This window comes from Cuculus canorus, chromosome 22 (genome assembly GCF_017976375.1).
Source record: "Cuculus canorus isolate bCucCan1 chromosome 22, bCucCan1.pri, whole genome shotgun sequence".
NCBI lineage: Eukaryota > Metazoa > Chordata > Aves > Cuculiformes > Cuculidae > Cuculus > Cuculus canorus.
Window position 1 is genome coordinate 7,960,321 of NC_071422.1, and position 25,088 is coordinate 7,985,408.

At 52.8% G+C, this 25,088-nt stretch overlaps 1 protein-coding gene across 1 annotated transcript in view; it reads right to left on the reverse strand.

Moving 5' to 3' along the window:
* Nucleotides 1-19,150: 19,150 nt before the first annotated feature.
* RIMS3 (regulating synaptic membrane exocytosis 3) overlaps nucleotides 19,151-25,088 on the reverse strand; it is an 81,264-nt gene continuing 75,326 nt past the window's right edge. The window contains exon 8 of the transcript XR_008453273.1: nucleotides 19,151-19,254. The gene's annotated coding sequence lies outside the window, so the exon portion shown is untranslated. The remainder of the gene's footprint in view (nucleotides 19,255-25,088) is intronic.

Consider the following 25,088-nt stretch of genomic DNA (forward strand, 5'->3'; position numbering starts at 1 on the left):
CAGTGTGGCACGCTCTTCTGTAATTAAAGAATTAAAGCCATACCTGAAGAATGCAGATGTGACGGTAAAATTAAATTATTTTTTTAAAAACCAGGCTATTAATTATGCATATCCTTCAATCTTTCATCTCTTGATAAGCTCCAGCAGCTTTTGGAAGGGGAAAAAGAGAAGTTAAAAAGCCTGTGTGAATTAATGAAGCGCAAGGAGCTTGGTCTGGGGTACTGGGAGGTGCGGCTGTTCAAATGCAGTTTGTAATCGGGGTGGGTTTTTTCACGTTCAGACCCACGTTAGGTTCTGGATGGCTCTTGGCAGAAAGGATGGAGGTGGTTGGGGGCTACTGAAGTGGTTTCGGGGGCTACCGTGTCCAGCCTGAACTTCCAGCCTCCCCGCTCTCTGCAGCAGCAGAGCCCTTCTCCGAGCATCTCTCCAGGCTGAGCTCCTGGAGGCTGCGGTAGAAAACAGTGACAACGCCAGGCTTGTGGGGATGCGGCTGAAATAAATGAGGTGACAGCGGCAGATCTGATCGAAGACATCTGGAAAACGAGCAGCGAAGGTGAAGGATGAGTGGCCAGGTATTTCTCTCGTTCCTGGGCGCCAGCGCAGGTCCCTCCTGGCAGAGCTGGGCAGATGTCCGCTCCCAGTACAGGCGTCCAGGCAGTGGCTCTGGAGAGGCAGAAGGTGGCTTTGATCGCGATGGACCCGCAGGCATGTGCAGATCTCTGATCCGCAGCCCAGCCCGCAGACGGAGCCAGCGGCCGCGGGAGCAGCGTGCCGGGTCTTGGCTCCCAGCCTGGGGCTGAGGCCGCTTCTCGAGAGCGTGGATGCAGGAATGGACAATCACGGATGGTGGCTTTGATCCCAGAGCAAGCCCACAGACATGTATCAACAGTATGGAGTGGCCTTTATACAAGGTAAAATTCATTTCAGGCCACGAAATCCTCTTGTGTGATGCTCTGGGGCTGCGAGCAGATGGTGAGCAGTTCCCCTTTGCTCACGAACGCTGCGATCGCTGCCGGCTCCTAAGGTGAGACGAGGGAAGAAATTAAATGAATGACTTCTGTTCTCAGGAGAATGGAGAGGGGCCTCTTTCGTACCAACTGCAATGCGCTGGAGGACAGTTTAGTGCTTCCCTCTCTAGAGAAGCAGGAAATATCGTGCTTTAGAGCATCCCATCCCTTCTAGACCCATCCAGTCTGGAAGATGTTCCTCCCCGTTGCCAATTTAGCTGTAATCAGCTCCTGCAGGGATCTTATTTCTTCACCTGCATCCAAAGCAGCCTCTGGCTGTGGCTGGAGCCAGGGCTGCAGAGCAGCCGTGACCCCGTGGAGCCTCTCAGCTCCCAGCCTCGGCCACGCCAGGGCTGTATTTTACTTAATTATTTCATTAACCCATTCAGTGCTTCATAACCCTTTTGTTATCCGCTTAGAAAGAGCGAGTCCTCACCCCCGCCCGCAGGGAGCCCAACCCCAGCGCGGCTCCCTTGGCGGTTCCATACATCAGACCAGTAACCAGGAGGGACAGAGATGAAGTGCGGGTGCTTTCAGACCGGCCTGGAGCTGTAAGAAGGAATTTGTGCTCAGTCACAACTGCTTTGGTACCACAGGTGAGTCGTGAACAGACGTCGCTGCTCCCAGGAAGGATCCGGCTCTTCTGGTGTGGCCTCAGGGTTGTCCCCTGGACAGGGACGGGGTCAGCGCTCCACACCATCCACACCAGTGCTGCCGTAGCTGTGGGGCAAATCCAGCCCTGCTTACTCAGGCGGGGGCGTAAGTGGTGTAAGAGGAGTTGTTTTCCACCCAAAGGCACGAAGGATGATGCCAACTGATCACAGCTCCTGCTCCATCCGGCTTTCCGGGTGCATCACACTGGGACCAACCATCATCTCCACTGCGGCCACAGGTACCTCTTCCTTTCATGGGTCGTATCCGTCCACCCATGCAGCATCCCACGCCTCCAAACAGGCCCACGAGCAGGAGCCGCTTCTGCCTCTAAGGCCTTGGTCAGTGCAGGTTAAGCAGCCAGCAATGAATCGTAGCTGAGGAGAGGGCGCAGCAGGGACGTTATTCCAATTCCTGCTTATTGCATTTCATATTAATTAACACCCGTAGTAGCCTGTTTATTAAGAATGAAAAAGCTGGCGAGGGGAAACATAGCAGCCGAGATTCCAGATATCAGCGTAGGAAGCTTCGGCACTCGGGATTCAAACCTGGGCATTGCAAAACAGTCCTGTTAGGGTGGTACTGAGAGGGGCTGAGACCCTTGGGCAGAGGAATCCCACCCAACCCCAGCCCCTAACAGATCATTTTGCATTGTGAGGGCTCCCAGGCGCTGAAACAGCTGCCCGCGGCAGTGGTTGAGCCCCTGTCTCTGGAGGGGTTGAAAAGACAGGTAGATGAAGTGCTCAGGGCTCTGGTTTAGCTGTGGACGGCTACGGTTGGACTCGATGACCTCAGAGGTCTTTTCCAACCAAAAGGCTCTATGATTCTGTGGATGCCAACGCTCAGTTACACCCCAGATCTGACTCAGTCTCTCCTTAAGAACACCCAGTTACTCTCTCAGGCTGGTCCAAGAGGTTCCGCGACATTAATTGGTGATGGGGACAGGATGGAGAGAGAGAATGATATTCCTTAGGACAGGATTTTATTTTATATTCACATCATTAGCACAACCAGACGAGTCTATCACAATTACAAGTGCTGGACCAATGGACCACAGCATCCTTTTTCTCTGGGCTGTTGTGCTTGGCTTCCTTCCTTTGCTTGCAAACTGCATCCTTATTCATGCAGCAGCTCACGCCTTGCCAGCACAGCGGCCTCCAATAAATATGTCAATAACAATCTGAAATCATCAGGTCGTGATGCCCTTGGACTGGCTTTATTGAGTGAGATGATTTGAAATATTTATATGCGATAGCTGCGCTGGTAGAAAAAGAGTAATAGAATGGAAGGAGGCTATTAATGTTTGACAAACAGATTTACTTGGATGTAATCAGATTGCAACATATGCTTGGGGGGGGGGGGGGGAAGTCAACACCGTTAACGAATTGCAGCGCGGGCATGGTTGGCGGTAGCCAGCCCGTCACTGTATCGGTAGCAGCTTCTGCTGAGAGGCGATGTTTATAGCTATCACATCATCGCTTACAAAATTAAATGATGCTTTTTTAGGTAATAGGTATAATAATTCTCTTGGTCATGAGGAGGGCGCGTGCTTTGGGTTGGTGTTACGTGCACGGGGTTGGGCTTTGGGTCCCGCAGGCTCAGCCGCTGCGTCATGAGCCACTCACTGCCTCAGGTTTCCCTACGGCTTAAAGATTGTTTAAGATCCTGGCCAAGGTCAGCCCTGGGCTGTGAGGAATGACTGCAAACCCCCTCCTAACTGCGCTGCTGACCTGTGTCCTTGCCTGCAGCAAGGATGTGGGGTTTCGCAGCACGTGTGACCGCAGGGGACATCACTGCAGGGGCCTCTTGGCTGGGTGGTGGCACTCACTCCATCACAAGGAGCTCTGAAATGCCCTGTAGCTGCTTCTTTCTGCACGTATCAATGCTCCAGGGCGTGGGTAACTTCTCCTTGTGCTTCCCTGGATTCCTTGAGGCAGTCCAGACTGATAGTTGAAGCAAACTGTTCTGCTGCAGGAGGCTGGGAGACACATTTCCAGCGGGTGCTGGGCTCCTGACCTGAAATGCATGCGGGGTTACATCTTCCCACTGACTCTTCCATGGGCTTTCAGGAAAAACTGTTTTCCATTTCAGCCTCTTTCCCTACGGAATAATGTTTCATAGCAAAATACTGCTGCAAAGTTCTGCCGAGCAGCACAGGGACAGCACCGGGGTGACAAATACAGCACACGGTGACTGAAAAACACTCCTTACCTTTCCAAATCCGGCATGGCTGATGGTTTCAACCCAGGGAGAGAAAAATAGTGTCCTGTTCCCACTCAGAAGGGGAGATTTAGGGCAGGGGAGAATAAGCTGGAGGGGATGTTCTTCCATGTCATCCTAAAAAGCACCCCTGTGGGCACTGCAGGGCTGCCGGCTCCGCGGCGGCGACAAGGATACAAGGAGGATGCTCCTGCTCTGAGCTCCTATCACTGAGCAAACAAGGCCTGGGGTGTACAGCTCAGTGTTCTGCTTTTGGCAGGGAGGGAGGAGCAGCAAACCCCCTTCCCCTCTCATTTCACACCACTTCGCTTCCTGAAATCCGGTTCAATATTGCGTATGGAGAGATCGTACGGAAGTGGCTGTTCTCAGGAAGGCTTTGTTCAACATCTGGCTGTGGGGAGTCGGCTCGTGGCAGGCTGGCTGTTTCCCTGGCTTGACTGATGTAGAGCTGCCAGGGAGGCTGTGGATTTAAAGAGTAGAGAAAGAAAGGGCGCTGGAAAGAAAAGGGAGAGGTTTGTCTTGGTGCAGCTCTCAGATGTGCTCCACGTCACAGGACGGGGTGGGAAGAACGTGCAAGAGGATGCTCGGAGTGGCTGGAGCTGCTGAGGGGTCGGAGGTGTGTGCGATGCTGACCTTTCTTTTCCCACCAGCACCACGGAACAGACCTCCTGCCTCCAGAAGTAGATGTCTACCTAAGACCTGACCCAGAGACTAATTCAGATCAGCCGAGGCGTGTTGTCAGAGTGATCCGCGCTGGGCTGGGGGCTGAGATCTCCACCTCTGAGCAAGGCATCCCTTGAGCGGTGCCCTGGCGTCACCTTGGACCTCTCGCCTTTGTCAATAATTTATGGCAGGTGGTGATACAGGAGGATTATTTAAATGGTGGCTCTCGCTTCCCTTCTATCTTGTATTATCTACCTTATTTTCTGTTTCCATGTGTTATTCATAAAGCTTTTCATGTCAGCTTGTTTGCCAGCCGGCTGACGGGGAAGCCTGTGGAGGCAGGCAGGTTTGTTCTGCATAAAACACCATAAATAATCTGAAAACTGCCAAGCAGGAGCACATTTCAGGGACTTGTGCTTAATTCTGGGAGACTTCCTGCGGCAGCATCTTATATTTGTAGCCACCGGCAGCTGACTTTGGGGTCTTCTCCGCTGCGGCAGCTCATTTTCCCCTCTCTTAGTTCTCTCTGCAAATTAAAGGACAGGGAAGGTGATGTTCTAATAGCATCTTAGTATCTCTTCAATAGCCCCCTGGGAGAAGCTCATTTCTGATCAGAGACATCAGCATGAAAACCCCTTGGCGGGGGTGAATAGGCGCTGGGTAGGGAGCGGAGAATTCCTTCTGCTGCCATCCAGTCACACAGAGCACTTCAAAATAGGGAATAATAGCAGCTCTTTGATCTACTAGTGAAAAAGTCCATCAATTTAGCTCTTGACAAGAAAATCTAATTTGTTTTTAGCAGAGGAAAGCCATTATCCCGCTGCAGGAGTGAGGCAGAAAAGTGGCTGCGAGGGAGTTCTGAGAACAATCCACTTGGTGGCACCTGGACCAGGAGCAGGAGGGCAGGCTTTTAAGAGCCAAATGTTCTTCAGAGCACTTGGGGCTGAAATGCAGAGGCTGAGGGAGTGTTGGGGTGCTGCCGCAGGAGGGAGGACTGGGTACAAGGAATCTCCGTGTCGGGCAACACAGTGCCCAAGACTGGCTGCAGAGGAAAGCTGCCCCCAGCCCTTACCTTGGCATCCAATTTGTGTCCGTCTGCATCCACCCTGGGTTCCTCTGATCCTTCTGTGCCGCAGGAAAGGGCTTCTGTGATTTATTTTTCTTCTCTTATTTCTTTTTTCTGTTAACTCGGTGCTTCCAAAACTTCCAGCCCTACACTTCCAAGAGGGAAAATCTTCATGCAAACCACATCCACCCCCTCTCGGGCTCTCAAAATAGAGATACAAACATCTGAAACTCCACTTTTTTTTTTTGTCAGAAAAACATTACCCGGAGGGAAGATACACATCAGCAGGAGACTAAGTGGTGTAGTTCCACATCCAGCCTCCTCCTGCCTTGCTGCTCCCTTGGGACCTGCCCTGGTTGAGCTGGAAGGAGCAAAGCCCCAGGCGTCAGATCCCCCGCGCCCCATCGCCGTGGGTCAGACCCCTTGGTGCAGGGGGGCATTTATTGCCTTGGGCAAGGAGTGGGCAGCACCAGAAGGTTTAAATTCTGCAGCCCTGCTTCTCCTTGGATTGGTGGAGAGGTTTCCAGGGAGCTGGTTTAGCAGCAGGGTTTACAGCAAGGGCTTCTGAAGGATGGAGACATCCAAGGTCTTGGGCAAAGCTGTGGGCAGAGTCTGAGCACCTTTGAAGGAGTTTCTCCCTTGGGTACATCTTTCATTTGAAAGCAGAGATGAGGGGGAAATGGTTTCTGTAGGGGCGAAAGGGAGTGTTCAATAGAATCACAGAATAATTGAGAAAAGACCTCCAAGGTCATCCCGTCCGACCCAACGCCACCGTGCCTACGAAACCATGTCCGCAAGTGCCACATCTAAACAGGTTTTGAAAGGCATCCCTGGATGATTTGGGCAGGGGACAGCAGAGCAGGATCTGGCCCCGCACGGGCCTGTGCTTCTGGAGGAAAAGTTCAGCCTGAACTTTTTCTATAGTGCTGAGCACAAAGGATCTTCTGACAAAGCTCCTTCTCCTGAAACCCATTAACTACGTACATGTGTATACGAGCGAGCTGGAAATTCGTGATTGCCCAAAATCCAGAATAGCTTTGGGTTTCTTTTAAACTGAATGGTGAGTGAGCGACTGCTCTAACCAGGAGCACGGAGAGGCATCGTTAGAGGAGAGCAGGCTTTCTGTTATCTGGACAGCTATCTGATCAGGACTCCTGGAGCAGTCAGCTATCATAGCGCACAGAGATTTCTGCTAAATCCCTTATTCTTTCTTCCTTTTGGCAAAAACAGGCAGGACTTCATTTTCTGCCAATTACTCTGAGCAATAAATAACTGCTGCAGTGATGCTGAGAAGGAGGGATGGGGGAATAACAACACCCCATGCGTGCCAGCTCCTGAAAGCCTGCACGAAAAGCGAGAGCAGAAGCTTGACACACCAAATAACCACAATTGCTAGCAGATTTATGGATCACACCATGATATACAGAGGATCTGAAGCTGGGCAGGGCGTAACATAATAAATCAGACAAAGCCAACAGCCCACACGTTGGCAGCTTCATCCTAGCGGGTTGCTTTGGGCTTCTATTAAAAATTAACGAGGAGAAGTGAGGAATGGCTGTGCTCATTTGCAGGGTAAAGACGAGGCAATAGGTGTGTGAATGTGCAGAAGGAAACAGAGAAATAGAAGTTTCTTGCGAATGAGAACACTTCCATTTGGGTTATTCAATGAGAGTTTTGCCCTTGACTTCAGCCAAAGTAGAGCAGAATGGTCGCTGCATGAAGTGATCAGAGCTTAATGGGCACAGTTAGGTGGTGTAACTTGGTATTTTAGGGCAAATCCTGCTTGTGGCTCTTCTTTAGAGGATGCTGAGTGAGACTGTGAGGGCACAGCCTGTGGGGACCTGGGGCATTTGCTGCTTGAAGGGTGAGAAGCTGCAATTTGCAGGAACGTTTCTTTTTAGAGAGGTTTTTACGTGATAAAGGCACCCAGTTGCTGTCCTTCCAGCAGAGCCGGGTCCAGCGTTACCCCAAAGCAGTGGATTTTGAGCATCCCACAGGTTTCTCTTTCTCTGCTCCCCCTGTCCCTGGGTGAGAGATGCTCGGGAGGATGAGGCTGTGCAGAGATCTCTTACTGCTTAATTGGCACCGAGGTGCAGCAGCCAAGGCCGTCGGAGAAGTGTCTTGAGGGAGAAAATTAACACCCAGAACTGGCTTTTGCTAAGAAGCTGGTAGATGAAGCTATTAAAAGGCATAAATTCCCAGGGAACTCACAAAGTACAGTGTGATAGAGAAACCCAGAAGAGATCTGAGGAAGATATGTTCTGCTGTGAGGGTGGGGAGGCCCTGGCCCAGGTTGCCCAGAGCAGTGGTGGTGCCCCATCCCTGGAGGGGTTCCAGGCCAGGTTGGATGGGGCTTGGAGCAATCAGATCCAGCAAGAAGTGTCCTCACGGCAGGGGATGGAACTGGATGATCTTTGAAGTCCCCTCCAACCCAAACCATTCTATGATTCTGTGGTTCTATGATTTTAATTGTATTTTCTGTCTGTGAAAGCAAACCATGGTCAAGAGCAGAGCTGTGTTCTCCAAACTGCAGAGCAGCTATAGTCCTTCCCTTGAGCTGGCCCCATTTCCCCACCGCAGGTTACGGTGTGATGCTGATTAATTCCTTTTTTTTTCCTTTATTCCTTTTATTTTCTTGCAAACGGTGGCGTGAGCTGGCTCTTCAACAACAGAGTGAGTGTCTCTGTCATCTCACTGTCCCCCAGGTTGTGCGATCTGCCAGCAATAACCTTTTGTTATTAATTGCTGTGATGAGTGCTGCACCTCAGTGGGGGTCAAGGAGCTTCTCCTTTCTCTCTTCTCACCCAGAGCATCCTCAGGTAGGTGGTAGCAGGTCCCCAAAGGTGGTGGCAGCCTCGCGGGGTCTCTCTGCCGGCCAACAGTGCCTGGGGCTGAAGAGGTTTGTAGTGTCAGCCCAACCTAGTTGGGTTTCCAGGAGCAGCCGCACCACTGCCTCCATCCGTATTCCCATCAGGAGGTGTCGGTGGTTATTGATGGCACCGATGAGCCTCTTGCACCAGTGATTTATCACTGCTGCAGCCGTAGCCCCGCACGCCTCGGATGTGCCCTGTGGCACCAGGGCACGGGAGGCAGCTCGGAGCCGAGCAAAGGGTTCTGTTCCTGCTGCAGGGAAAGGAACCAGGCAGAGCGGAGAGGGACGCGGCAGCCGTGGGGCTGCTCTCACCCAGGCTGGAGCTGCTCCTGGAGGGGAGAGACCCCATCCTGTCCCGGTGCCCTCCCCGGGCACACACCTCGGCACAGGGGATGGCAGAGGTGAGACTGTCACTGCTGCCGCGGTCCCCAACCCAGCGGTGGGCAAGTGTCACAACGGATGCCGGAGCTGCCGCTTGTTAGCTGGGTTAAAGAGGCAGCTGAATGCATTAGTGCTCCGCTGGCCTCCATCGCTCCGTAATTTCCTCTCGGCCTCCCACCGCTGCGCGCGTTAATGCTTGTTATGTTCCCTGAGCATCCCAGAAATGCCTGAACCCATCTCTTTCACGGCAATGTAATTAGGAGAAATGCTTTCGGCTTTTATATCTGCCAAAGGACTTGGTAGTGAGGATGATTCCTTACCAGGTTCATCTCATCCAAGAGCGTGGCTGCTGAGCACCGGAGAGTCCCTGCGCTTGGAATGGGGAGTCAGGGAAAGGGCAGGAGGGGAAAGAGGTACAGAATGATCCATTCATGGTCATGGGGCAGGGTGGGCACGGAGCCCGTGGGCACCCCAGCGATCTGCCGGGTTGCGCTGGCATCACCGATCATCACACCCCTTTGTGGCCATCACCTTGGCCTTGGGGCACACAGCGCCTTTCTGCGGCCATCACCTTGGCCTCGGGGCACGCGGCGTGTTTCTGTGTGGTCTGTACTGGCAGGCAGGCAGTGGGGACAAGGGAGCCCCGGGGAATCAAAGAGGGTGAACGGTGGCGAGGTGCCTTCCCTGCTCGAGCACACACTTCTAAAAGTGAAATTACAAAACTAATCCTGATTTCCTCTTCGCAGAGTTAATCACTCGAGCTCATCCTCTTATCTGCGGCTCAGAGGTGTATGTGGGCACGCATCCACACAGGCTTTCAAAGGGAAAATAATTATTGCAGAGATAAAGCTTTCATTATTTTTAATAGCATCAGGTCCACCCGTTGAGTTATTACAGTAATAAAAACTAATTAGATCCCTGGTGATGGGTTCCCCCTGCGCGCCGCCCACCTGCCTTATCGATTGTGATTAGAAAAACGCAGACCTGTATTGGTAGGAGCGGATGAGCCTTTCCATGGGTACATAAAACAATGAGCATATTTTATATCAATAAGTGTTTACTCTGATTTAAACCCTGACCGGCCGAGCCCTGATTTCTGTGCAGCTGCAGCGATCACAGAGTCATGGAATGGTTTGGGTTGGAAGGGACCTCAAAGCCCATCCAGTTCCACCCCTGCCATGGGCAGGGACACCTCCCACTGGATCAGGGGCTCCAAACCCCATCCAACCTGGCCTGGAACCCCTCCAGGGATGGGGCAGCCACCACTGCTCTGGGAAACCTCTTCCAGGTTCTCCCCACGCTCATGGTGAAGAAATTCCTCCTGATGTCCAGTCTAACTCTGCCCCTCTCCAGTTCATACCCTCCCAGCGGTGCCGCTCTGGGCTCGGTCCTGCCTACACTCGCTGCCAACGCCTCTCGTCTTGCTGAAACGGCTGTGCCGAAAGAAAAACGAATCAAAACACAGATTTTGAACGTGTCAAAACATTTTCAGTCAGATTTTTGAAGTCTGACTGTAGTTTTCGGTTTGATCTGCATCTTTTCGCTTACGAACGTTCTGTGGTACATCCTGGTTCTCGTAGAAAAGCCCTTTCATCCAAGGCAAAATAATTTGAGGTTGAAAATCTATTTCATTTATCCTCACCGTCTCTCTTAAGATTTCTCTAATTTTTCAAGTCTTTTATTTTTTTTTTTCATTTTTCTTCACAATATTTCCAGATTTGAGAGCACCAAAAAGAAAAATCAATTACTAAATCATCCCGATTCGTAACACGTTCCCTGCTGCCGCGGCGGTGTCTGCCAAGCACGGCTGCTGGAAACCACTAATTACCAGTGCTGGGATGGTGATGGCCAGCAGTGCCGGGCGGTGTTATCCCATCCCAGCCCTGTGCTGCCTGGTTTCCAGCGTTATGGGATGGCTGCGGTGCCGGGGCAGGGGAGAGGACGTGCGCTTACGACACGCCGACTGCAGAAGCCAAAGCAAATTTACTGTTGTAACACAACACAAACACGTTCCAGCACTGGGGAAAGCCGTTAGGAATGCATTACTTGCTTGAATATGTAACAAGAAGGTTTGAAACACTTCTGAATAGCTAATGCTAATGTAATTATTTTTGCTGTTATCTGTGCACACGCACACTAGATAAACACGCGTCTCTCCCTGTGAATGTATAGAGGCATTTTAAACTGGCAGCACAATGTAATTACCCCAATTAGACTTTGGCCACGAGTCAAGTGAACCTTCCAGCACCAACAAGAGCAGTGGCACCATCGGTCCCGGCTTAAAATTCCAATTTTCACGGTGTCTCTGCAAGTGAATCTGTTTGAGGCTCTTTGCAAAGAGTCATGCTGTGTGCTGGGCTGGGCTGCCTCGGTTTATTTATATATATATCATGGAATAGTTTGTGTTGGAAGGGACCTCAAAGGACCCCTGTTTGCCCTGCTTGCTCTCCTTGCTTGGAGATACAGAGTGAGCAGCTTTGGATGTTACCTTAGATCAGCGTGGAGAAGAGGAGGCTGAGGGGAGACCTCATTGCGTTCTGCAGGTTCCTCACAAGGGGAGGAGGAAGAGGAGATGCTGAGCTCTCCCCTCTGACCCCAGGGAATGGCAGGGAGGTGCACCAGGGGAGGGTTAGGTTGGACATCAGGAGAAGGTTCTTCTGCAGAGGTGATGGAGCACTGGAGCAGCTCCCAGGGCAGCAGGCACAGCTCCAAGCCTGACAATATTCCAGAAGGATTTGGTCAACGTCCTCATGGTGTGAATATTGGGGGTGTCCTGTGCAGGGACAGGAGCTGGACTCGATGATCCTCGTGGGTCTCTTCCAACTCAGGACATTCTATGATTCTATGAGTTGTTGACCCGAGGAGCAGCACGGGGAGGGCAGTGCTGATCTCAGTCCTGCTCAGCCGCATCGTTTTCCCCTCTTCCTTTGGCTCACACTGAACGCTGCACAGTGCCCACGGGACCCGGCATCTCTGCTGCTGCCGTAAAAACTCTGATTGCAAACAGGGCTTTTATTTTTGTTGCAGATTCAGTGCGAGGGGGGGGTTCATTTTGTTTTGGCACCCAGGCCAGCCCCGCCGGCGGGGACACCTGGCAGGTTCATCTGGAGGAGGCATCAAAACCCTGCAAAGCCTGTTTTAATGACAAGCTGCTTCATTCTGCTGGAGAAAGCTGGGACTTTAATTATCCCGTAGCATTACGCTGACAAGCCACCCGGCCTCGGCAGATCGGGGTGATAATTAGACCTGTTGGCTCTCCAGTGGAGGAGAACGGTAATTTTCGAGTGCAATGCTTCCGTGCATCCTCTAAGGAAAGCACAATCATTCAGAAATTGAAAGTTTGACAGGATGCCAGTTTTAATTCACCCATTGAAATGTTTTCTTGTCAACAGCGGTACAGCCACATGTCCATCACAAAAATTTTCCTCTAGAAACTTTGTTGGCAGAGAAGAAACAGTGAGGATTAACCTCGCTTTGTTGGGTTTGTTTGGGGGTTCTGCTTTTGGTTTTCAATATTATTTTTCTTTTTTAACCTTAACTGCCTTAAAAAGGGACATCAAGCAGAGAAGAGGGAAGATGATTCTGGATCCTTCCTGTGTAGATGTCCTTGTCAGGAGTATCTTTGGTGGCATTTCACTGCACGCTTAAGCACTTCACCGACTCCAGGGCAAGAAACACTTTGGAGGCTTCACTCTTGTTTGCTTTCACAAGACAAAGATTTGCTGAGCCTGTCCTACATTGCTCTGAACGTGTAGAGGGGCTCTAAAATAGGTGTAAATTACATTTATTGTCAGCGATGGTCCTTTCGTGCTGCCACTACTGAGACTCAGGCACAGAGCATCACCGGTCCCTGGATGGCAGTGAAGTGGCTGCCTGTGCCTTTTATGCTCCATCTTCACAAAGCACGGAGTTTTCAAGCCAAGTCTGTCTTGCCCAAAGCCCCTCTGGGCGAAGGCAGCCCACCAGCATCGGCACAGGACTGGGATACGGGTACCAAGGAGGCTCTGCCAGTTACACAAGCAGTTTGGGGAGCACCACACACGCTGACACCTCCTTTCAGCATGAAAGAACACGAGCCCGAAAGTCAGTTTGGGCTGAGTTTTTCCCTTTTCAGAAAAGGCTTGGGTCAAAATCTGAACAGCGTTCTGCGCTAACGCCGGCGCCGCAGGCGAGTGCCGAGCCTGGCGCTATTGGATACCCATTAGGCTCTGCTGGAGAGAGCACTGGGAAAACTGGGAGTTCAGGTGCTTAAAGATCTTTACTAAATAAACGCTATGATTTATTGAAACACAGAGGGAAGGTTTAAAGAGCTTGTCGAGGCTGCTTGAAGGTAGAGATCTTCCCTTGCATCTCCTCTAAGTCTCCCTTGCTGCAGTTTAACCTGATGACTGCTTGTCTTACCTAAAACAGCCATGAAGAACAGTGAATTAATTCCCTTTCTCTTCCCAGCTCCCGGCCGGGATGTTCCCCAGTTCACTCTCATCCTGGCAAGCAGTGTGTGGTGCCTCCTCCACTGGGCAGCTCTCTGGAAAGCAAAACCCTTGGGATTTCTGGAAGTGTGTAAAGCTGTGGTCCTGGTCGCTGTAGGAAATGGCCAAGAAGGGCCATGGGGGTCTTTGAAGCCACCTTAGTGCTTTGCAGCTCATTGGGCTTTGCCGTGGGACTTCTGGAGCTTCAAATGGAAGCCGGGGTCATCCTCTAACTCCTTTTTTATCTGGGATTTCCCAGCCCTGGGATCTGTCTCTAGCTTCCCATTCCTGTGTGCCCCACACGATGCTGCCGCGGTTGCTCAGCTGAACCCACCGAGTGCTTCGCAGTGTCTTTGAAGCGTTGGCCATCGGTGTTGGCAAGCGGGCGCTGATCTAGAAATGACAGAGCAGCTTTGTTCCAACCTGGGAGTGTAACCCCTCCCTCGCACGCTGCTCTCCCAGGATTAGCAATGCCCATTTCTAGTGCAAACCCTCTCCGGAGGGGAAAGGGGAATCGATTTCACACTGATCGGCTTGATTTTCTCAGAGGGTTATCCTAATAGCATCTTTCTTCTCTGGGCGGATTCAATTTCTTACACAGCTCCCAGGTTTTAGTGGGCTGCAAAGCTGGTTGTGCATCCAGCACCTGCTTCGAAGGCATTATTCTTCTCCCTTTGTGCAGCAGTAAATGAGCTCTGGGGTCTCAGAGGATGCTGTCGGAGTCACCTGCCCTCCTGTACCCCATCTCTTGTCGTACAGGGGGAAATTCAAGCCATGGGGTTTGATGCCTTTGTTTCTTCTCCTAGAAAGGCAAAGCAGCATTATTGCAGGAACAGTTCCCGATTTGGGAAGAGATTTAAATACTGATGTGCAAAAATATCCCCTCCCGCCCCACCCCGGCTGTGCCAGGGTGGTTGTTGTGCAAAACGTCCCCTCCTGTTGCAGGGGAGAAGGTTGGCTTTGTGTGGGATGTGAGACACCCATCGTCTGTGCAACGTGAGGCCGAACCTCATGGTACTTCATTCTGGTACACCACCAGCTGCCGGGCACGAGCATCATCGGGATTCATTTATATTTACACAAAGCCCGACGGTCCCAGGTGATGAAGCAGCAGGTGTCTGGGAAGAAATGATATGAAGACAAAAATCACCACTCGGGTTCGATGAGCAACATTTCCCGGTGTTGCCCAGGGACTTGAGGGCACGGTGGGCAGCAGGTGATCTCCACCTCTACCTCCCCAAATCCAGTTTGCCTCCTAACTCTGTATAAACGAAGTTCTCAAGCACATCGCTGCTGCAGATGTTGGGATGGGCTGCGTTGGGACTCACGAGGTCACTGCCTGTGCAGTCCCGCGGGACACATTGGAAAAGCAGAAGATGCCGACTTGCACTCCAGGTAATCCTTTTCAAACCAAAGCAATTCCTACAGAACAGGCATTATGCAAATGCATTTGCTACCAAGACAAAGACCTGCCTGAGTAATTAAAAACGAGAGAAGGGGAAAGCAGTTTGAAAAGAAAAGGCTATTAAATTGCCTGCGTCTTTTTTCTTCTCTAAGAAAACAAAAGAAGGAAGCCTGAAAGAGCTGGATGGCTGAAGAGGGTGCTGGAGTGATGCTCAGCCCTTCCCAGATTGCTCCAGGAGGGCAGGGACATTTAGGGGGGCACCAGGCTGTCCTCCTACGCCCTGCGCGTTTGCCATTCATCTCTGATGCTGCATCCTGAGGGAGAGCCGGGGCGCATCCAGGTCTTCGCCCTTGCAGCCGATTTTCTCACTATTTGATCTATATCTGGTTTTAAAGTTTCATTCGGGAAATCAGAAAAAAAAACCCTTAAGATTCACTTCTGTCATTGTTAGACAACAGCATCTCTACAGCCGGGGACGTCCACAAGGGTGAGATTCAGCCTTGATTCATTGTAACGGGGATGCCGGCTCTTGGACGGTAAACGCGAGCTCAGCAGCAATAATATTTCTTTTCTTAGCTATAGTTCACACGCTTTATAGAAGTAATTTACACGTGGTAAGGGCTGTGCAGTCTACAGGGCAGAAATCAACAGTTTGACAGCTTCTGCCATCCGATTGCCGGAGCCTGCTCTCCTCTGTAGAACCCTTTATCATCTGCAAATGACAAGCGCTGGATAAGAAGTGGGCATCGCTGCGCTAGAGCTGCAGGCTGCTTGTCCGAGCTATCTGTTGAATGCTTATAAATAGCAAGGACATTTGCATAAATAATTCATGCACGCACAGAGAAATGTACTGGGAGGAGGAAAAAGATGAGGGCGGCTTGCACGGCGAGACCGGCACCCGCAGTGCGACCCTGCCCCTCTGCCTGGAGCCCCTTGCACCCATCCGGCACCCAAAGGGAGGGCGCTGGGGCTCACCCCGAGCACCCCGGGAAGGGCTTGCTGGGAGACCTGGGCTGGGAACTGATGGTTGCTCTGCTGCCGTGGCTCCAGAGCCTTGATTCCCCTTTTTCCCTGGGTACAACGCTTCTCCTTACAGCCCGGGCGCAAAGGTTCAGCTTCCCTTTCCAAACAAGGAAACATGGAGAGGCTCAAAAAGCACCTGGTCGTGGCGCTTTGGGACGTGGTTTAGTAGGGACGGTGGGGTTGGCTGATTTGGATGAGCTTAGAGGTCTTTTCCAACTTCAATGATTCTACGATTCTACCACCAAGCATCTGCCAGCGGGTGCATCCCCAGCTGCTGGTTTCCCCCCGGGGGTCGCCCACAGAGCAGAGGTTCCCACCGTCTCGCTCCCAAGGATGAATCCAAAGCAGCGCAGCGAGGATCAGCCCAGCACAAACCCCAGCGCCTGCTCGGTGTGCGGAGCTTCAACCCAGCGCCTTCTGGGGGGAAAAGAAGGTGATGAGAGAGGCACATGCAGCTGCGAGGGGAAGCTGGCAGGCGCAGGAGCAAAGGTCTCTGGAAAAGCTTTGCAGATCTAATTGGTCTCGGTTTAGAGTCCAACCAACCAGTCATCAACAGCCTCCGCCGTTTGGCTTTTTAATGAGAGATTTTCATATACTAACACTTCATTAAGTCTATAGCTAAGTCTTTTTTTAGGGTAATTTGAAATGCACATGGTCCTGGCTCTTTCCTAGCTTCTTATGATAATATAACAGTGCAGCCCAGCGTAACCCGCTCTGCCTCCAGCCCCGGCCACGGAGAGCCGGGAGCGGAGCCGTGCTGGTGGGGAGGGCAGATGGGACCATGAGGCAGAGCAGAGGAGGATGTAGACAAGAGCTCGGTGGTTTTATCTCCTGGGTGGTGACTCCAGGTGTCACTGCTCCCCAGGGGCTGGGGGCTGCCTCTGCACACCAGGAGCTTTGAGAGCATCCCTGCTTCATTTCTCGCTCTTGAGTTGGAGCTGTGGGTTAATAAAATGCCGTAGGAACCAGGTGAAGAGCAGCCGAGGGCTTCACCATGAGCATGGGTCCCTTCCAACCTAGTGATTCTACGATTCTATGGGAGTGTTAGGAATGATTGGACTCGATGTCCCAGTGGGTCCCTTCCATCCTAGTGATTCGATGATCACACAGGACCCCCAGCTCCCACATCGCTGCCGTGAGTCGAGCGGTGCCCCAGCTGCTCCTGCTGCCCGTGGGGACAGAGATCCACGCGCCGCTGTCAGCAGCTGGCTCGTTCCGAAAACTAACGGGGTGGCTTTAATTAGAATGTTGATATTTCAAAAGTATCCCGCAAAAGCTAAAACTTAATTCAGGAAACAACCATCTGCCATCCTAAAATAACAGAGGCTACGGTAAAAACAGGCCACGGAAAACTCCCCGAGTAACGCCTGCGTGTAGAGTAAAGCACGGCAGGAGAGCAAGAGCCTGAAGCGATGCTTTCTCCCAGCTGTGATTTACTGCTACTCTCTTTATAAATTAAATATAACTCTACGTTAGCCCTTCAGCCTAAAGTCGGAGCGATAAGGATGTGTGCAGGCAGGGCATGCTGTGCCCATGAATGGCTCTCAGGAAATATTGCTCTTTTTGCCCTTTTAAACAGTCATTTCAGCTCGTTACTGCGCCCGGTGCTGGAGCTTCGGAGGAGTCCTTCACCTCTGCTGCGCTCCCTGGCCTCGCTCTCCCATTAAAGGATTTCAGTGCGCATCAGTGGGGTTATTTAATTTAGCCTCGAAAATTGGAGGGGCGTGTTTGCACCTTTCAGAGGGAAATAAGGTTGGTGGCAGGTCAAGTGGAAGAGGCGGCGATAAGATTTAAGAGGTGAGCCCTGTGCTTTGGTCACTCCTCGAGGCAGCATTCCCTTCCCCAAGACAGCTCAAGAAGCATCATCTGCTGCTTCCTAGGTCCCAAAAAATCTCATGCCCCCTCCATCCCAGGAGCTGGGGAGCCATGGAATCCTTAGGGTTGGAAAAGACCTCTGGGTTCATCCAGTCCAACCGTCAGCCCAACCCCACTGTGCCTGTTAAACCATGTCCTGAAGTGCTACATCTCCACATTTCTGAACGCCTCCAGGGATGGAGACTCCACCACCGCCCTGAGCAGCCTCTGCCAGGGCTCCACCACTGTCAGTAAAGTCCTGCAGTCTCATCTGAGCAGATCCAGGGAACCTTTCCTCATTGCAGCAGCTTTTTCTTGAGAAAGGGACGGTGACAAACCCCGCCCGTATTTCCATTCCCCGTTCCCTCCTGCAGCCTCCGCTCCCAACACGCACGGCACCGTCGTTGGAAGAAATGTAATTTGGGTGATGGATGGGCTCTGCTCCATTCCTCTAATACCCTCATGAAAGTTTTAAACAGTGCGTATTACCTTGCTCGACGGCGCTGCCGGGTTTGGGCACGCCGGGAACCAGCCCGAAGGGACGGAGGAGTTGTCTGAGCAGGACTGAAACCAGTAAGAAAACACAGGGAGAGGACCTGGGCTGTGTTGGGCGAGATACTCACATGTGTTCAGGGGGAGGACGGCGTCTTGCAGACTCGAGGAGCCGAGCTCCCGGCCCTGGCACGGCCGCCGTGGTGCCGGTGTAGGAGGCATCTGGGTTTTTCTGTGCTGCGAGGCTGCTGCAGATCTGCCGTTAAGCAGCTTTGCGGTATTAGTGAGGCTAATTCTTTCATCGGATAGGAGCATTTTATTTCAATACCTCAAAGAAGGTATAATGCCTCTTCACAGACTTGGGAAGGTCATTCCAGTGACCCAAGCTATGATGCAGATGGGTATCAATAACCATATCTTAATGCACGCCGGGCGTTGGCTCTCGGGACGCAGCTGATCTTCCTCCCGACCCCTTGCAGATGCCCTGACGCATGGGGTCAGACAGCATTTATGACACCAGTATCCAACCTTGTCTTTCCCTGACCATAGCGTTGATAGAGCCATCCCAGGAGAGCGTTATCCATGGTGAGGGATGGGAGCGGCCGTTATTTCTTTGGTTTCTGCTCCTCCGCTGCTGCTGCACAGGGAGACACCCGTCCACCTCCTCCACTCTGCTCTGGTGAGACCTCACCTGGAGCCCTGTGTTCAGCTCTGGAGTCTCAGCACAGGAAGGACATGGAGCTGTTGAAGTGAGCCCAGAGGAGGCCACGGAGATGATCCGAGAGCTGGAGCACCTCCTGTATGAGGACAGGCTGAGAGGGTTGGGGATGTTCAGCCTGGAGAAGAGAAGGCTGTGGGGAGACCTTAGAGCAGCTTCCAGTGCTGAAAGGGGCTCCAGGAAAGCTGGGGAGGAGCTCTGGATCAGGGAGGGCAGGGAGAGGACGAGGGGGAAGGGTTTTCAGCTGGAAGAGGGGAGATGGAGATGAGATCTTTGGGAGAAATGTTTTGCTGTGAGGGTGGGGAGGCCCTGGCCCAGGGTGCCCAGAGCAGTGGTGGCTGCCCCATCCCTGGAGGGGTTCCAGGCCAGGTTGGATGGGGCTTGGAGCCCCTGATCCAGTGGGAGGTGTCCCTGCCCATGGCAGGGGTTGGAACTGGATGGGCTTTGAGGTCCCTTCCAACCCAAACCATTCCGTGACTCTATGATTCCTGGGACTCGCGCTGCGACTGTGCTCAAATGCACATCCGAGCTGTATTTTGGCCTCTGCTTCCCCTGACCGGCAGTTTTCTACCCACTGCTGTGACGCTGATGGTACCGAGTGGCTCTAAATAGATTTGTCCCCAGGACGCCGGCTTGGTTAGTCAAGGTCTCCGCCGGAAAGGCAAGCCAGCCTTCCCAAGTCATTCTCAGCCATTTCACATCTGCAGAGAAGAAACAGGCAGGAAATTAGTCAGCAGTGAATTGGGAATAGATGTTGTGGGAAGGGAAGGGGAAGGGGAGGGCGATGCAATCCATTCCCCAAGCAGCTGCGGCCGTGCAGGAGGTATTTGCTGGGCTCAGACAGGCTTCCAAGCACAGAGCGCCTGACAGGTGCTAAAAGAAGAGTCAAATCCCTTTGATTTTTAAATGTCTGGGTCTTGATCCCGTAACACCGTCTGCCCTGCCTGGGAGAAGCCACCCGCACTGAGTGAGCTTCATTTACATGTTGTGACAGTGATTTATTCTCCATAAAAGCCGTCTCTGCCTCCTCTCCCTGCTGTGTCACCGTGCTCCGGTTCCTCTGCCGCAGCCCCGCCGCCAGCTCGCTTTCCCGGTCCTGTTCCTCCTTTGCGGTGGGGAAGGGAGCGGTGCCAGGCTGTCGGCACAGAAATCCTTGGGGCTGACAGCCACCAGCATCACCAGGTCCAATAGTTCTCCACCCGACACGAAGAGCAGCAGGTTCCCCAGCAGAACCAAGATGTATTTGGCATTGGCCTTATCCCCAGGAGCTGAAAATCATGAGCTCCTGGGCTGGTCCTGCCCCAATCCCCGCAACCTTCAGGCTCTCCTGCAGCCTGGCCGCATGCACGTGGATGGACACAACTGCCTTCAGGGCAGCAGCACCGTCATCGCATCTCACCTACCCTCCAGCCCAAGCCCTGGTGATGCTGAGGGCACAGCCAGATCCCGGGAAACACCAGCTCAGCAGGGAAGAGAGCACAGGGAGGCAGAACGGGGGGGGCTGCGCGTGAGCAGCGGCTCATCGGATACCCCGAAAGTCATTTTTCAAGCAGCCAAGGCCAGGGTCCCGACCAGCGCATGCGTGGGGGGTGAATGGGTCCCCCCGACGGGTGAAGGAGTGGGAGCTCTGCACAAGCTGACGGTTGTGTTACCGGGGCGTTATTGATGAGCCTCCTCGGAGGAGCGGGGACGGCTTCCCTCGCTGTCCGGGCACTGCAGCCTAGAAATGATTGAGCACCCCGAAGTGCCACCTGAGAGGGAATAATTCTCTTTTAGTTTAGACCCTAAAGAGACTCAATAACTGCCTGAGCCTCCCCAGAGGTGCCCTGCCTGCCTGGCCCCACTGCAGTACCAAATGCCCCTCGTGCTCTTCGCTACCTCAGCCCCCAATTTCTTGACTACATGGCTGTTACCAGGGGACAGTTCTGCTTGTATGTAGTGCTGCGATGGAGCCACAGCTCATACATGCAGCCAGGGACTGCCTTTCCCCAGAGCATTCACATTTTAAACAGGCAAGACAGAGCAAGAAGGGAAACTGAGGCACAGAGCAACAAAAAGGGTAACCTAAAGCAGCGCCAGTGTTAATTTAGCATCCAAAGCCAACGGATCACCCAGGAGCCAGCGTGACCTTCGGGGAGTCTTCCTTCCTTGCTCCTCGCCTTTGCCCCTCGCGCAGGGCAGGAGGTGATGCCCTGCTCCTCCCAGGAAGACAAGCCCAAGACACATCCCTCCCCTGTGAAGAGCGAGGCATCGCTGCCTGTGCAGCTCTGCTGGAGACTTAGACCCCAAACTTTCCTCCGTGTTGGCAAATCTCCTGCTCTCACCACCCATAATCTCCCTGCTGATAACTCCATCCCGGCGCTGCCGCTGAGAAGTGAGTGGAGCCGGTTTAAGCAGGCGGCGTTTGCAGCTCTACACATCTAATCAGATTGTTTTGACCGGATTTGCTTTTTAAAGCCTCAGAAGCTCAGCAGGGCTTTTTCACGTTGAGCCTCTCCCCATGCGCACACAGATGTTTTTCTGGCCGGCTGAAAACCTTCTGCTACATAAAGTAATTTTCTGTTAGAGAAGCCTGAGCATGGCTCATCGGTGAAATCAAGCCAATGGGATTGTAGCTATTGATTTTTTTCCTACTTCTACTGCTATTTGACTGCCTTGAAAACATTTCTATAGCAAATGATAGTCACGTTGGGGCAGTTTTGTAATTGCGGGAGCTCAGCGGACAGTTTGCCTGCGTGCAACCTTTTTGTCCTACCAGCAAATCTTTCAAATATTTGAAAGAAACTGTTGAAAATCTGTGTTAGACCCCATAAATGACCCCACACATCAGGTCTGTGCTCTGTTCAGGGCTGTGCAGGTCAAGAACAAAGAATCATCTTAAAGGGGCTCCAGGAAAGCTGCCCCATCCCTGGAGGGGTTCCAGGCCAGGTTGGATGGGGCTCGGAGCCCCTGAGCCAGTGGGAGGTGTCCCTGCCCATGGCAAGGGGGTGGAATTTTGAGTTGCCTTCCAACCCAAACCATTCTATGATCTCTTTCCTCATAGTTTTTAAACAAGAGGTAATCAAATTCAGCAGCCTGAGCCTTTGGTGTGATGCCGAACGAGAGCAGCCCCTAACGATGCCGCACTGGTCTAACGGGGAGCGAGGCTTTTGGAGAGCTGGGCTGGAGACGGCGCTGCTGTGACCCCCTTCAGAAACCCCCTGCCGAACAGATGGCAGCAACATTAAGTTGGCAGCACAGAGTGGTTTAAAGACACTGCATTCCAATCGTGTCTACAGCCCAAAAAGACGACTACCGCGTGAGACGGAGGCGCCAGGATGTGAAGTCAGCGCAGGGTAAATGCAGCAGATTAAGCCCCAGAAACTCTGCACACCCGGAATCGGGTTCCCTTCTGCCTCCTCAGCGCTGAGCACAGCATCCCAGACCCTCCTCTGCTCCTCCTCACTGGTGCAACAGCCTCCTTGGTGGGATCGGACCCTTCCAGCGTCTGGGGAGACTTAGCGCCTGGTAGCTCCTCAGCTGTACAGCAGCCGGCAGGAGGAAGCCAAATCAACAGGATTTCATTTAGAAACAGGAAACAGCTGTCCCTTTCTTGGCCTCCAGAGCTAATTTTAAAGTGCATTAACCCCGTCTGATGAGGCTGCTGGGGAGCGGGGGGTCTGCCACCTCACCTCAGGGGTTGGGGGGCTGCGTCAGGCAGCTCCAAGAGCTTTCCGGTTTCTCCATCCCTGCCTGCTGCGGTGGTGCACAGCGTCCAGATTGGGGAGTGGGGAGGACGTCTCGGACCTTCCCTTGCTCTGCATCCTCAAACAGGGTTACAAAGCAGAGGACTTGTTCAGGGTGGCTGGTTTTAGCCCTTAGAAACATCTCCATAGTGTGGTTTAGAGACACCCTTTGAGTAAGAATTGTCCAGGATGAGGGCATTGGCTTCCTGGGGAAGATGGATAATGAATTTTGCAGCTGAGTCAGAGGAGAAGTGACCGACCCTGCTCCAAGGCTGCCCCAGAGTTGACTCCGATGGACCTCGTGGAGCTGAGAGAGCAGCGGCAGAGGCACAGCGCGAGCTGCAGCCATCCATCCATCACTGTCTCCTGCAATTTGTCCTCCGTCTCAGAGCTATCACAGACCTCATCGGCTCCCGCAGCTCACCAGCCCGCGTGCCACTGGTACCTGCCAAGCAGGAAGGACATCGGGAACGAGTCTCCCATCGCTCTCCAGGGCACCTTACAGACGCCCCAGAAGGGCAAAGATCCTCGTTTTCTTTGCACACTTTTGGCATCGAGGCTGATTTTGCCTTGGTTTGGGATCTGCTGCCCACAGAGGTGGAAAGATCCCCTGCACTGAGTGCAGCTGCAAGAGGGATGGAGCCAGCCGGGTGCAGTGCGCTATGAGCATCCTTGGAGCTGCCTGTATGGAAGACTTGGAACCAGGCAGCAGCTGGAGAAGGCTCTGGCTGCTCAAACTCTCTCCTCTGGAAAGCCAGCACCTCCCAGATGACAAGGAAGGTGACACATGCAGAGGAAGTGGCTGGAGGGTGGCATTTTGCCTCCGAACAGGAAGGGAATTGATTGTTTTCACTCTGGAGCTCAGCTGGAAGCTTCACCAGCCTCCTCAGTGTTTGATTTTCCATACCCCATGCTTAGAGCAGAGAGAAATTGTCTTCATCATACAGTTTATACCCAGCACCCACAGTGGTTGGTCCGGTTGGAGGCGCCTGAAGGCAATTACAGCCTTGCAATGAGCTGCATAAAACAGGCTCCTGGTTTGCTCTTCCAGCCTGGGAGCTCGTTCCCTCTCTGCCCTGCAGGAGCCAGCTGGGAGCGAGCGGTGCTGCCGGGCACGTGCTGCCAGGAGGCTCAGCACAAGGCACCGCGGAGCCAAGGGATGCGGCGAGAGCCAAGATCCCAGCCCAGCCCTGGGTGCAGCACCCACGAGCCCCTCCGGATGAGAGCGATGGGAATGCACCACGGATGCTTTCCAGAAACAGGCAAGATGCAGTTTGGATCCCGCTTGGGGAATTTCGGCAGCCTGCCAGCGCCGTGATTAGCATTCCGGAGCTCAGGCAGCGGCAGCGCCGAGCTCGGGTTATTCCGAACAGATAAACACCATCTGTGGCCTCGGAGGGGGCTCCGTGCCTCGCGCAGGCGGCGGCACCTGCACAGAGGAGTTCATGGCATGGGTGATGCCCTTGAAATCCCATCCCGGCACTCCTGGAGTGGGATCAGGTGCTGCCATGCTGGTGAGAAAAAAGAGAGGAAGAGAAGGAGTGGCCAAAGGGGAAGGAGGGAGCTGGGAGCTCATCAGCCCCTGGAGATGCCAGTGCGGGGTCTGGGGTGCTGGACCGTGCTGGACACGGCTGCTTCCATCATCATTGGCATTACAAGGGCTGCTCAGGCATAGCTGAAAGGCTTTGGCATCAGTGCCCAGCCTGAGAAAGTTCACTTTTACATCCTACCTGATGCACTCGGCCAGTTTCACATAGGGAAAAAGGGGGAAAAAATATATATATCATGGAAATATCGGACAGGACGATTTTTTCTGCCTTTTTCCTATTTATCTCCCTGAAGAAGATTAACGCCCGTGGCCTCCTCAGCCTACATTCACATGCCACAGGATCTCTTTTATTTTTTTCTCTCCTCTAACCTAGTTACATTCCCATAAATGCAGTCTGGCCTCAAGGTATTAAAGATGTAGTGCGTGGTAACGCAGGCTCTGAGCTCCCGGCTGGAGGAGGAGCGGCCGGGCTGGGCTTCCAGCAGAGCCGGGTTCACGGAGGGCAGCGGGGATGTGGGGTTTAATCACACCAGCAGTGGGAAAATCCAGAGAGGGGCGGGATGTTGGACTTGAATGTCTGCAAAGAACAATTCCAAAGCAAAAATAACTTGTAGAATAAAAAAAATGAGGATGGGGAAGAGGGAGACTTGAGAATCATAGAATGGGTTGGGTTGGAAGGGACCTTAAAGCCCATCCAGTGCCACCCCTGCCATGGGCAGGGACACCTCCCACTGGATCAGGGGCTCTGAGCCCCATCCAACCTGGCCTGGAACCCCTCCAGGGATGGGGCAGCCACAACTTCCCTGGATAACCTGTTCCAGGGCCTCCCCACTCTCATCATGAAGAAATTCTCCTTATGTCCAGTCTAAATCTGCCCCTCTCCAGTTTATACCCGTTCCCCCTCGTTCTGTCACCACAAACCTTTGTGAACAGCCCCTTTCCAGCTTTCCTGGAGCCCCTTCAGCACTGGAAGCTGCTCTAAGGTCTCCTTGG